The 13,461-nt window shown below is 43.4% G+C and overlaps 1 protein-coding gene across 2 annotated transcripts in view; it reads left to right on the top strand.

Annotated features, from left to right (window-relative positions):
- LOC143815786 (uncharacterized) overlaps window positions 1-7,274 on the top strand; it is a 48,723-nt gene extending 41,449 nt beyond the window's left edge. For both annotated transcript variants that reach the window (XR_013223800.1, XR_013223801.1), the window contains exons 13-15: window positions 3,390-3,528; window positions 4,595-4,874; window positions 6,930-7,274. The gene's annotated coding sequence lies outside the window, so the exon portion shown is untranslated. The remainder of the gene's footprint in view (window positions 1-3,389; window positions 3,529-4,594; window positions 4,875-6,929) is intronic.
- The last annotated feature ends 6,187 nt before the right edge of the window (window positions 7,275-13,461 follow it).

Here is a 13,461-nt window from a genome sequence, read left to right on the forward strand (position 1 = left end):
CAGTAAATAAATACATCACCAGAAACACCATCAGTACTTGAATGTAACTAGAACCACCATCAGTACATGAATACGTCTCAAGACACACCATCAGTACATGAATACATCACCAGAACCACGAGTAGTACATGAATGCATTACTAGTAGTGATTGCTCGGGTTTTCCCAAGCACGCTCAGGTGACCTCGAAGTATTTATGACTGCTCGAAGATTAAGTTTTCATTGCCTCAGCAGCATGATTTACAGCTATTAGCCAGCTTGATTACATGTGGGGATTACCTAGCAACCAGGCAACCCCCACATGTACTCAGCCTGGCTAATAGCTGTAAATCATTCAGCTGCCGTGATGAAAACTAAATCTCCGAACACTAACAAATACTCGGCGGTCACCCGAGCGTGCTCGGGAAAACCCAAGCAACGAGTACACTTGCTCATCACTAATTACTAGATTCGCCATCAGTACACAAATATATCAACAGAACCACCATCAGTACTTGACTATGTCACCAGAACCACCATCAGTAAATTAATGCATCGCCAGAACCTTCATCAGTACCTGAATACATGACCAGAACCTCCCCATCTATTGAGCCCCACATTTTATCCCCCCTCTGCACAGCACCCTCAGTTTATACCCCCATCTGCACAGCCCTTCAGTTTATTCCCTCCCATATGCACAGCTCCTTGGTTTATTCCCCCATCTGTGCAGCCCCTTTATTTATTCTCACGCATATGGACAGCTCCCCACTTTATTACCCCAACTGCAAGGCCCCTCATTTTCTCATTTTACCCCCTCTGCACCGCCCCTCAGCTAATTCCCCCTCAACTGCACAGCCTGTCTGTTTATTCCCCCATCTACACAGCCCGTAAGTTTATTCCCTCATCTGCACAGTCCCTCATTTTATTCCCCCCTCTGCACAGCCCCTGAGTTTATTCCCCAATCTGCATAGCCTGTCAGTTTATTCCCTCCCATCTACACAGCCCATACTTTTATTTCCCCCATCTGCACAGCCCGTCTGTTTATTCTCACACATCTTGATAGCCCCTCATTTTATTACCCCATCTGCACAGCACCTCATCTTACCCCCCTCTGCACAGCACCTCAGCATATTCCCCTCATCTGTACAGCCCGTCAGTTTATTCCCCCATCTGCACAGCCTCTCTATTTATTCACCCCATTTGCACAGCCCCTCAGCTTATTACCCTATATGAACAGCCCATCAGTTTATGCCTCCTCCTCTCCACAACCCCTCAATTTCTTCCCACTCCTCTGCAAAGCCCCTCATTTTATTCCTCCTCCTCTACAAAGCCCCTCATTTTATTTGCCCATCTGCTCAGCCCCTCATTTTATTCCCCCTCCTCTGCATACCTCATCATTTTATTCCCCCATCAGCACAGCCCTTCAGTTTATTCCCTCCATCTGCACAGCCGCTCAGTTTATTCCCCCTATTTGCCCAGTCCCTCAGTTTATTCCCCCCATCTGATCAGCCCCTTAATTTATTCCCACCATCAGCACAGCCCCTCACCTCATTTTATTCCCCTTCATTGGCACAGCCCCTCCCTTTATTTTAATTCCCCCATCTCCACAGCCCCTTATTTTAGGCCCCCCTGCACAGTAATATAAGAATTTTTTTTTAAACACTGATACTCACTTAATCCACACTCCCTGTCCACCGTCTCATCTTCTGTGAAGTGTAGCAGTGGACGTTGGGAGGCGCCACAATGCACTTAAAGGGAACCGGTCACCCCCAAAATGGAAGTTGACCTAAGCCCACCGGCATCAGGGGCTTATCTACAGCATTCTCGAATGCTGTAGATAAGCCCCCAATGTATCCTGAAAGATGAGAAAAAGAGGTTATATTATACTTACCTGGGCGGGCGGTCCGATCCGATGGGCTTCGCGGTCCAGTCCGGCGCCTCCCATCTTCTTATGATGACGTCCTCTTCTTGTCTTCACGCTGCGGCTCCGGCGCAGGCATACTTTGTCTGCCCTGTTGAGGGCAGAGTAAAGTACTGCAGTGCGAAGGCGCTGGGCAAGGTCAGAGAGGATGGACCGGACCGCGAAGCCCATCGGACCGGACCGCAGCGGGAATGCCCCTGGGTGAGTATAATCTAACCTCTTTTTCTCATCTTTCAGGATACATCTGGGGCTTATCTATAGCATTACAGAATGCTGTAGATAAGCCCCTGATGCCTGTGGGCAAAGGCCTCTTTCACACTTCCGTTTTTTGCAATCAGTCACAATCCGTCAAAATGTTGAAAAGACAGATCCTGTGCTGATCGTAAAAAACGGATGCACTGGATCCGTTTTTTTGACGGATCCGTTAAAGCAGGTGCAGCCTAAATTTGAGGAACAGAGAGAGAAAATATATATAGAAATATATTTTTTTTTCGCTGAATGGAAAATCCTTCCAGGCATGCTCATTTTGAAAAAACGGGATCCGTTGCTGGATTCCTGTTTTTGACAGTCAGCAACGTCGCTGGGCGATTTTTTGACGTACTGAAAAACGTTTCTATTTGCATTGGCTCCGCCCGACGGACATCGATTTTACGACGGATCCTGCACACGACGGATGAAACGGAAGACCATCTGTCACAATCCGTCGCTAATACAAGTCTATGAGAAAAAAACGGATCCAGCAGAAAGATTTGCTGGATCCGTTTTTTTCACAAAACAACGGTCTTTGACGGGAGCAAAAAGACGGAAGTGTGAAAGAGGCCTTAGCTCAACTTCCATTAGGGTGACAGATTCCCTTTAAAGTCCAGATTTGGCTTTTAATAATAGTAATAATGTTAAGATTATTTTTTAGTTTCTCAGCTTACTCGGACAAAGGACAGCTTTATATACTTGCGCCTGGATGATACTCACGAGTTGCATTCACTCTAAAGACTTTTGAGCTGAAATATACACCTTGGTTATTTGTGGGCACAAAGCTTTATTTGGTGACCAGTATTCTGGAAAGTGCTATTTTTTTAAAGTCTGGAACGCTATAGTAATTGGATGTAGCAAAATGTAAAATCCTCTGTTATAGGAGCTCATCTAAGCTGTTTGGGATGTCTCTAAAAACCAAAACAGCAGAATTATGAATGCAGCTCTGGAGGATAACATTGGCTGTAACTCAGGATCAATGCAAAGTAACCAGTACAATGCATTTACAAATCTTCTTACATCTCTATAAAGATTTTATACACACAAACAGTATATGTACATTCATTCTAAAGACTCTTTATTTCTGGCTCTTCACATTCCATTTTTACCCTATATTGGACAGTTCCTCTGCATTTTGAGATTTCTTGGAGAAGTGCCTTTTCTTGTAAATCCATCAGTGTGAATGTGAAACTCCTTCTAAAGAATAAATAATTCCTTAATTCTAAAGTTATGCTTTGCAGATGTTATGTGTTGTTGGCGGAGGGGAAGCTGTGAAGAGTAGAAGTTTTTCCTGTGTGCGGACTATTGCTTATTTGCACATTCATGGGAACCCGTCACAGAATGCAGCAGTGATGGCAAATACTATGGACCTTTTATAAGGTAGAGAAAAAAACCCTATGTGCTGCCAGATCTCTTCTCATATTGTCCATGCAGACAGCAGACATCTCCTGTGTTAATATAAAGCGTTTGCCTAGATTAGCTGAGGCTCCCTGGCTGCATATAGCACAGTCTGAATTCTGTGTATTTAGTGTGCTTATTCAGCATGGGATTTCTTGCAGAAAATCTGCATTATAATTCATTACCAGCCAGGCTTGGACTGGCCCTCAGGAGAGCAGGAGAATCCCCGGTGGGCCCTTGTGCAGGGCCACCACCCTCTTATATGAGCAGTATTTAGCACAATATACAATATACTGGAATCACGATGTACAGACAAAGGCAGCATCTTATGCATTTATCAATCTACCCATTGTTTTATTAATTTGTAAATGTGTGATTGAGGATAATGTCACATTTGCATGTAGAAGAAAAGTGTGGCCCTGGAGTTGGTTACTGATGGGCCCTTGGCACCCGAGGACGACACTGTAGCTAAGTAGATCACATTTCAATAAATGTTGTCTATACATTGCAGATGTTTTCTGCGTGCAAATTGATCCTCGGAGCAGATGTTTACACGTGCAGCTGGTCAGCCACACAGATTTCACGCTTTGCAATGGAAAGAACGTATATAGTACAAACAGGACTACATTTATACTACTGGAGCCCAGGGGGTCACATACTTTCCTTCGGCTTCATTCATTGGTCACTGAACATGACAGTCTCAGTGTATTGTATAAACTGATCCCAGGGATCATCCTTCACTCATCACTAATCTTATCTACCTTCATCTCTCTCTTAAGACAAAATGCTGAAAGATGATGTACACTGAAATGTCTGAGATTTCACAAAGGAAGGATCATGTGAGTTACTGATGGCTTTCCTTCAGCATATTTGTTTCTTCCACCAGAGGGCGGTCACTGCATAGGGATGTGTACAGCTCCCATTGAACTGTCTAATAAATCAGTATGCGGTGAGCTCCCTCTAGTGGCAGCAAAAAGATCCGGAGCCGGATCTCCCCTCAGGACCCCACTCATTACTGAAGCGCCATTTACACTGTTATGTTCTGCAGACTCATCAGATTCCGGTGGCTTCGGGCACATTTGGGCCTTGTGTCTCAGGAGCCCATGTTCTGTAACTGCAGTATAGCGGAGAATATCGTCCATGGAGATCACAGCCAAGTGGTGCAATGTGAAGAAGTGGAGAAAGCAGCCAAGGAGGCCAATACTCACAGCTTCATTGCATCACACCCTGATGGAAGTCATCAAAACTGCAATTTGTATGTGACCTTTAGTGCTCGCCTTTAGGCTGGGAAACACTACAACTGACTATTACAAGAGTAGAAGTTGCAGGTAACTTGTGATAGTTGCAATAATTCTAAGCCTAAAACAATATTATTCTACACCTCTTTCCTCCATATGGTGAACCCTAGATTAAAAGTTAGTAAATTTCTGGCTCAGCTGTAATGGGGCTTCCTATAGTATGCTGTATATTGCCGATACCCTAATATAAAGCAGATCTGTGACCAGAACACAAAGCAAAGTGTAGAAATTATTAAATAGAATTCTTACAACTGATGAGGCAGTTGTGCTTGCTTTAAAAATCCATGGCAGAATGCCTGTATTATTCTTTGTGAATGTTTTCTTGCCTAATATTACAATTAGCATTTTTCCAACTCTAGCTGGACTCATAAAATGCTCAATTTAATTTATAGAGAATACAGCCATTGTGACATGGATTTCAGAGCAAGTATACTAGCCACCTCAGGTCAAAGATAATATATATATATATATATATATATATATATATATATATATATATATATACACTCACCGGCCACTTTATTAGGTACACCATGCTAGTAACGGGTTGGACCCCTTTTGCCTTCAGAACTGCCTCAATTCTTCGTGGCATAGATTCAACAAGGTGCTGGAAGCATTCCTCAGAGATTTTGGTCCATATTGACATGATGGCATCACACAGTTGCCGCAGATTTGTCGGCTGCACATCCCAAAGATGCTCCATACAAGGCAGGATGGATCCATGCTTTAATGTTGTTTACGCCAAATTCTGACCCTACCATCCGAATGTCGCAGCAGAAATCGAGACTCATCAGACCAAGCAACGTTTTTCCAATCTTCTACTGTCCAATTTCGATGAGCTTGTGCAAATTGTAGCCTCAGTTTCCTGTTCTTAGCTGAAAGGAGTGGTACCCGGTGTGGTCTTCTGCTGCTGTAGCCCATCTGCCTCAAAGTTCGACGCACTGTGCGTTCAGAGATGCTCTTAGGCCTACCTTGGTTGTAACGGGTGGCGATTTGAGTCACTGTTGCCTTTCTATCAGCTCGAACCAGTCTGCCCATTCTCCTCTGACCTCTGGCATCAACAAGGCATTTCCGCCCACAGAACTGCCGCTCACTGGATTTTTTTTCTTTTTCGGGCCATTCTCTGTAAACCCTAGAGATGGTTGTGCGTGAAAATCCCAGTAGATCAGCAGTTTCTGAAATACTCAGACCAGCCCTTCTGGCACCAACAACCATGCCACGTTCAAAGGCACTCAAATCACCTTTCTTCCCCATACTGATGCTCGGTTTGAACTGCAGGAGATTGTCTTGACCATGTCTACATGCCTAAATGCACTGAGTTGCCGCCATGTGATTGGCTGATTAGAAATTAAGTGTTAACAAGAAGTTGGACAGGTGTACCTAATAAAGTGGCCAGTGAGTGTATATATATATATATATATATATATACACAGAGTGACCCATTTATATGGATACACCTAAATAAAATGGGAATGGTTGGTGATATCAACTTCCTGTTTGTGGCACATTAGTATATGGGAGGGGGAAACTTTTCAAGATTGGTGATGACCATGGTGGCCATTTTGAGGTTGGCCATTTTGGATCCAACTTTATTTTTTCCAATGGGAAGAGGGTCATGTGACACATCAAACTTATTGAGAATTTCACAAGAAAAACAATATTAGCAAAAAGAGTTTTTATTCCAAAATCTGATGGCAGATCTGCTTTAAGTATTGATAGGCACAAAGTTTGGTCCTCACAAGTTACATGCTGTTATTTGGGCAGAGTGATCAGTTTTGGCCAGAGCATGCATCAGTCCCAATGTCCTGGAAGTGAGCTTGGCATTTCCAGTTTGTAGACCTATATTGGTTACTTTGCCTACAGAAGACCAAACTCTTTGCTACTTGTCAATTAATGGATGAGCAGCAGGAAGAATAGTGGTCAGCCAAACCAGAGTGCGGTTGAGAGTTATTAAAGCTGTAAAAGCGCCAAAATTGGGTCAAAAGCTGAAATTGAAATGTTTGTGCTTTTTTTATGCTTTTACATTCTGATCTTTGTGTTATATTCATTCTATATGTAACAATGTAATGTTTCTCTCCCCCTTAGGTTGTAAAGGAAGCTCTGGACAAAGATGGGGAAGGTCGCACATGTATTGTCATCGCTTTCCGCCTGTCCACCATTTAGAACACAGATAATATCGCTGTGATCCAGAATGGAAAAGTTGTAGAACAAGTGACACATAAGCAGCTCCTGCAGATGAAGAGGGTGTATCACTCACTGGTCACAATACAGCTCGGACCACCATGAAAAGGACACGCGAGTGGACAAAGACCATTAATGGGCCAGCGCTAAGGACTTTACACCGGGGCCGGATCTCTCGCTCTTTGTTACTTTTGACGATAAGCAAATGTAAAATGACAAAAATGAATTTTATGTTGTGAAAGAATTGGTGACGTCACGTTCTTTACAGTTTATGTTGAGAGGAATTAAAGGCACTGGTATAGAGACCTGGATGATGAGAGCTCTACTAGTTATGTTAGAGCTGTTTTCTGTATGCAAAATGGTTAACCTCTTAGGGACTGCTGATACGCATTAAAACAGTGGTCATTAAGAGGCATTATTCCCTCATCGCCGACTTAAGATGGCAATCAGGAATAAGTACATAATGCCACTGTAACAAGCCTGCTGGCATCACTGCATCGCCTCCCATCCCCCACCTGCATTACACTCAACTCACTCACTTCTCTGGGCCATCTTGTGACTTTTCTATGCTGCCAGCTCCATGCTGTGTGCCTCATGTCTGCTGCTTGCTCTGTGCATGCTCTGTCTGTGTGCATAGGGGGCAGTGCTGGCAACTCCTGTGTCTTATTGAGACTGTGTGCACCTTGCTAAGGTGTCCCCGGCCAATTGCCATGAGGCTTCCTGTATTTAAGACTTCCCCACCCATTGGTGGGGGCCTGTGCAACTTACTTCCTCAGTCAGTTCTTAGCTGCTGAGGTGCCAGGCCCTGTCTCTGTTACTCTTGTGTCTGCCACCCAGGGGGGCTTAGTACCCTGGCCTGTGTCCTTTTGTAGCCACCCAGAGGGGCGTCGTACCCTGGCTTGTGTCCATGTCTCTGTGCCTTGTCCTGTTCCTGACTTTGTCTTAGCCTAGTCCTGTTCCTGTGTCCATTTATATCCCTGCCTTGGTTTCCTTTCCCTGCTGTGCGTACTCTGTGTCTTGCTTTGCTCTGCTTTTGGCTCTGCTCTCTGCGACCTGGCTTTGCTCTCAGCTCTGCACTCTGTGTCTTGCTCTGCACTCTGACTTTGCTCTGCTCTCAGCTCTGCACTCTGTGGATTTGCTCTCAGCTCTGCACTCTGTGGCTTTGCTCTCAGCTCTGCACTCTGTGGCTTTGCTCTCAGCTCTGCATTCTGTGCCTTGCCCTGCTCTCAGCTCTGCTCTCTGTATCTTTGCTCTGCACTCTGACCTTGCTCTGCACTCTGTGGCTTTGCTCTGCGGCTCCGCTCAGCTCTCGCTCTGTGGCTCCATTCCTTGTGGTTCTATGTCTCTTGCTCTTGGCTCCGCCTCCTGCGTTTCTGCACGTGGCTCCGCCTCCTGCGTTTCTGCATGTGGCTCCGCCTCCTGCTTTTGGCTCCGCCTCGTGCATTTCTGCACTTTGCTCCACCTCCTGCTCTTGGCTCCGCCTCCTGCATTTCTACACTTGGCACCGCCTCCTGCGTTTCTGCAATTGGCTCCTCCTCCTGGCTCTGCCTCCTGTGTCTCTGTTCTTGGCTCTAGTTCCTGTGCTATCGCTCTGCATCCGCTCTTGCGGTCTTTCTCTACCTATTCTTAAGTCCTCCTGTCTGAACAGGTTCTTACCTGTTTTACATACCAGCCTGCAGACCGCTCCCTACCGGTTCTTCCAGTGTCCTCCTGTCCTGCCAGAGAGCCACCCATACCTGCCTGCCAGAGAGTCAGCCGTGCCCACCTGCCAGTGTTTCTGTAGTACCCGTACCTGCCTGCCAGAGAGCCAGCTGTGCCCACCTGCTAGTGTCTCTGTTGTACCCGCTGCCTGCCTGTGTCCCAGCCGTGCCCGGCTGTCTGCCAGAGTGCCAGCCATGCCCGCTTGCCTGTCTATGTTCCATTTCCCGGTGGGATCAGCAGCCACAGCCAGACACCACTCTGGAGTGGTACCTGGTAGCTTCCTATTGCACAAGTCTGACCTCACCATCAGAGGCTCCAGCGAACACCTAGGAAGCTACTTAGTTACGCCCCTTCCAGGGAAGTTTGGTCTGTGGTCCAGTGGGGCCACACCCCCGCACACCCGCGCCAACCAGTCTGGCGAGCGTGACAGCCACCCCGAGGGCAACAGCTGTGCATGACATCTGACACCATGCGGTATCGGCCCCAGACAATTTTGCAACCAATCGGGGCCAATTAACCCCTTAAATTAAGTGGTTAAAAGAGGATTGAAGGACCCCTTTGACAGGATCGACCACTCATGATCGTAATTGTGGGTGCCATGGTATCCCAAGATCATCTGATAACCCCAAAGTACAGTGGCCTGTAAGATCCTGCTATAAGCAGAATATAACAGGCTGAGTCAATGAGTCACTGACAGGTACTGCAATGCATAAGACCAGAGATGAAAAAAAAGACATACTTGTCCTAGAATGGGACTAGGTGAAAAAGAAGAGTTACATAAAATATGTAAAAAACAATTAAGCAGAAAAATCATGAAAACGTGATTCGCCATTAAAAACGCTGCCTTTGTGATTAAACAAAAAAGTACAAATAATTGGCATCTCTGCTTCTGAAACCACCGAATATCTCTGACCCCTTCCCGGGCTAATAATATCAACCCACAGCTGTCTGTTTAGCCTTTGTTGGTTTGAATTTATAGGGGAAGCCTAGGTCATTTTTTTCTGGGGTCGCCAGTAAATTCACCATGAACGGCTAAGCAAACAGATGTGAGCTGTTATTAATAGCCTAGGAATCTTATGGGATATTGCCTCTTGTTCAAGATTATTAACATCAGCCCCCAGTCTTGGGCTTTCCCTCTGCTGGTTATGAAAATCGCACTGGAGCCCACAACATTTTTTATATTTAATTCTTTACTGTACACAGGAGTTAAACAGCTGCTGCTGAATACAACTCCCATTATAGTATCCTGGTGGTGTTGATCTCAGTTTGGGCAGGAGACAATGAGGAGAGGTGGCTTCAGCAGCTGGCTGGTGCCTGGGATCAGCTCAAATTGTACTTCTTTTCCCAGGCGCCAATACGTGTCACATGAACACATGGATGTAACACAGACACACTGACACACGGACGGCACATGGATGTCACATATATACACACAGACCACGGATTGCTTTTTCCTGCACAGGCCTTAGTGAGTGATAGAAGCAAAACATAAAAAGTATACAAATCTAGAGTAATTGCACTGACTCGAGGAATACAGTGGCATGTAGAACTTTAGGCAACCCTGGTAAAAATTACTGTTATTGTAAACAGTTAGGCAAGATGAAGATGAAATGATCTCTAAAAAGCCTAAAGTTAAAGATTACACATTTCCTTTGTATTTTAGGCCCAAATATATTAATATATATTATCATCTTTTATATTTTAAAAATTACAAACAGGAAATTGAGTCGAAGCAGTAGTTTGGGCACCCTTGGAGATTTATGTGCTCAGATAACATTAACTAAGGTTTCAGACCTTAATTAGCCTGCTGCGGTTATGTCTTGTTCATCATCAAGAAAGACCAGGTGAAGCAAATTGCCCAACTCTATATAAACCATGCCTCCTCTAACCTTGTATCAAAAAACAGCAGCCATGGGTTCTTCTAAGCAGTTACCTAGCACTCTAAAAATGAAAATGGTGGAGGCTCACAAAGCACCAGAAAGCTATAAGATGATAGCAAAGCATTTTCAAGTTGCCCTTTCCCCAGTTTGAAATGTAATTAAGAAATTACAGTTAACAAGAACAGTGGAGGTCAAGATAAGGTCTGGAAGACCAAGCAAAATTTCAGTTGTAGGATTGCTACAGAGGCAAATTGGAACCCCCAGCTTGACTGCGAAAGTCTTTCAGAAAGAATTATCAGACTTTGGATTTGTAGTATATTGTTCTACTGTTCAGAGATTCCTGCACAAATATGGCCTTCATGAAAGAGTCATCAGAAGAAAATCTCACCTGCGTCTTCACCATAAAATTCAGGGTCAGAAGTATGCAAAAGAACATCTAAACAAGCTTGCTGCATTTTGGAAACAAGTCCTGTGGACCAATGAGGATAAAATAGATCTCAATAGCCACAATGATCAAAGAGATGTGGGGAGAAAAATGGGCACAGAATTTCAGGCAAAGAACATCTCACCCACCATTAAGCATGGAAGTGGGTCAGTCATGCTTTGGGTCTGTGTTACAGCCAATGACACAAGAAGCATTTCATGCATAGAGGGAAGAATGGATTCAATGAAATTTCAACAAATTCTTGATGCAAACATAACACCATCTATAAAAAAAAAGCTGAAGTTGAAAAGAAGACAGCTTCTACAAATGGATAATGATTCTAAATACTTGTCAAAATCCAAAATAGACTACCTCAAAAAGTGCAAGTTGAAGATTTTACAATGGCCCTCACAATCCCCTAATCTGAACATGATTGAAAATCTGTGGATAGACCTCAAAATAACAGTGTATGCAAGATGACTCAGAAATCTCACAGAACTGGAAGAATTTTCCAAGAAAGAATGGATGAAAATCCCTCAAGCAATAATTGAACGATTCTTGGCTGACTACAAATAGTATGTGTAGATTTATTTTTCCCTTACTAATAAAGACCTTCATTTAACCTCTAAGTGACAGAGCCAATTTGCAGCTTAATGACCAGGCCAAATTTTACAATTCTGACCACTCACTTTATAAGGTTAGAACTCTGGAATACTTTAATGGATCCAGCTGATTCTGAGAAAGTTTTTTCATAACATATTGTACTTCATGTTAGTAGTAAAATTTATTCGATGTGGCTTGCGTTTATTTATGAATAAAAAATAAAACAGAAATATGGTGAAAATTTTTTACATTTCCCAATTTTCAAAGTTTTAATTTTTATCCCGTTAAATCAGAGAGATATGCCACACAAAATAGTTAAAAAATAACATTTCCCACATGTCTACTTTACATCAGCACAATTTTGGAAACAATTTTTTTTTTGTTAGGAAGTTATAAGGGTTAAAAGTTGACCAGCGATTTCTCATTTTTACAACAAAATTTACAAAACAATTTTTGTTACAGACCACATCACATTTGAAGTCACTTTGAGGGGTGTACATGACAGAAAATACCAAAAAGTGACACCAATCTAAAAACTGCACCCCTCAATGTGCTAAAAACCACATTCAAGAAGTTAATTAACCCTTTACATGCTTCACAGGAACTGAAGCAATGTAGAAGGAAAAAATTAACATTTAACTTTTTTTCACAAACATTTGATTTCAGAACCAGTTTTTTTATTTTCACAAATGTAAAAAGAGAAAATGAACCACAAAATTTGTTGTGCAATTTCTCCTGAATACGACGATACGCCATATGTTAGGGTAAACCACTGATTGGGCGCACGGCAGAGCTCGGAAGGGAAGGAGCATCGTTTCATTTTTTCAATGCAGAATTGGCTGGAATTGAGATCGGACGCCATGTAACGTTTGGAGAGCCCCTGATGTGCCTAAACAGTGGAAACCCCCCACAAGTGACACCATTTTGGAAACTAGACCCCCCAAGGAAATTATCTAGATGTGTGGTAAGCATTTTGAACCCCCAAGTGCCTTACAGAAGTTTAAAACGTAGAGCCGTGAAAATAAAAAATCATATTTTTTTCACAAAAATGATCTTTTTGCCCCAAAATTGTTATTTTCCCAAGTTAACAGGAGAAATTATACTCCTAAAGTTGTTGTTCAATTTGTTCTGAATATGCCGATACCCCATATGTGGGGGTAAACCACTGTTTGGGCACAGTATAATAACTTATCTAGATCTGTTGTGAGAACTTTGAACCCCCAAGTGTTTCACTAAAGTTTATAACGCAGAGTCGTGAAATTTTTTTTCCATAAAAATGATTTTTAGCCCCCAATTTGTAATTTTCACAAGAGTAACAGGAGAAATTGGACCCCAAGAGTTGTTGTACAATTTGTCCTGAGTACACTGGTACCCCATATGTGGGAGAAAGCTACTGTTTGAGTGCATGTCGGAGCTCGGAAACAGAAGTAGTGACGTTTTGGAATGCAGACTTTGATGGAATAGTCTGCGGGCGTCATATTGCAATTGCAGAGCCAATGATGTGCCTAAACAGTAGAAACCCCCACAAGTGACCCCATTTTGGAACCTAGACCCCCCAGTGAACTTATCTAGATGTGTTGTGAGAACTTTGAACCCCCAAGTATTTCACTAAAGTTTATAACGCAGAGCCGTGAAAATAAAAAATATTTTTTTTTCCATAAAAATGATTTTTTATCCCCCAACTTTTTATTTTCACAAGGGTAACAGGAGAAATTGGACCCCAAGAGTTGTTGTACAATTTGTCCTGAAAATTCTGGTACCCCATATGTGGGAGAAAACTACTGTTTGGGCAAACGTTGGGGCTCAGAAGGGAAGTAGTGACATTTTG

This window comes from Ranitomeya variabilis, chromosome 3 (genome assembly GCF_051348905.1).
Source record: "Ranitomeya variabilis isolate aRanVar5 chromosome 3, aRanVar5.hap1, whole genome shotgun sequence".
NCBI lineage: Eukaryota > Metazoa > Chordata > Amphibia > Anura > Dendrobatidae > Ranitomeya > Ranitomeya variabilis.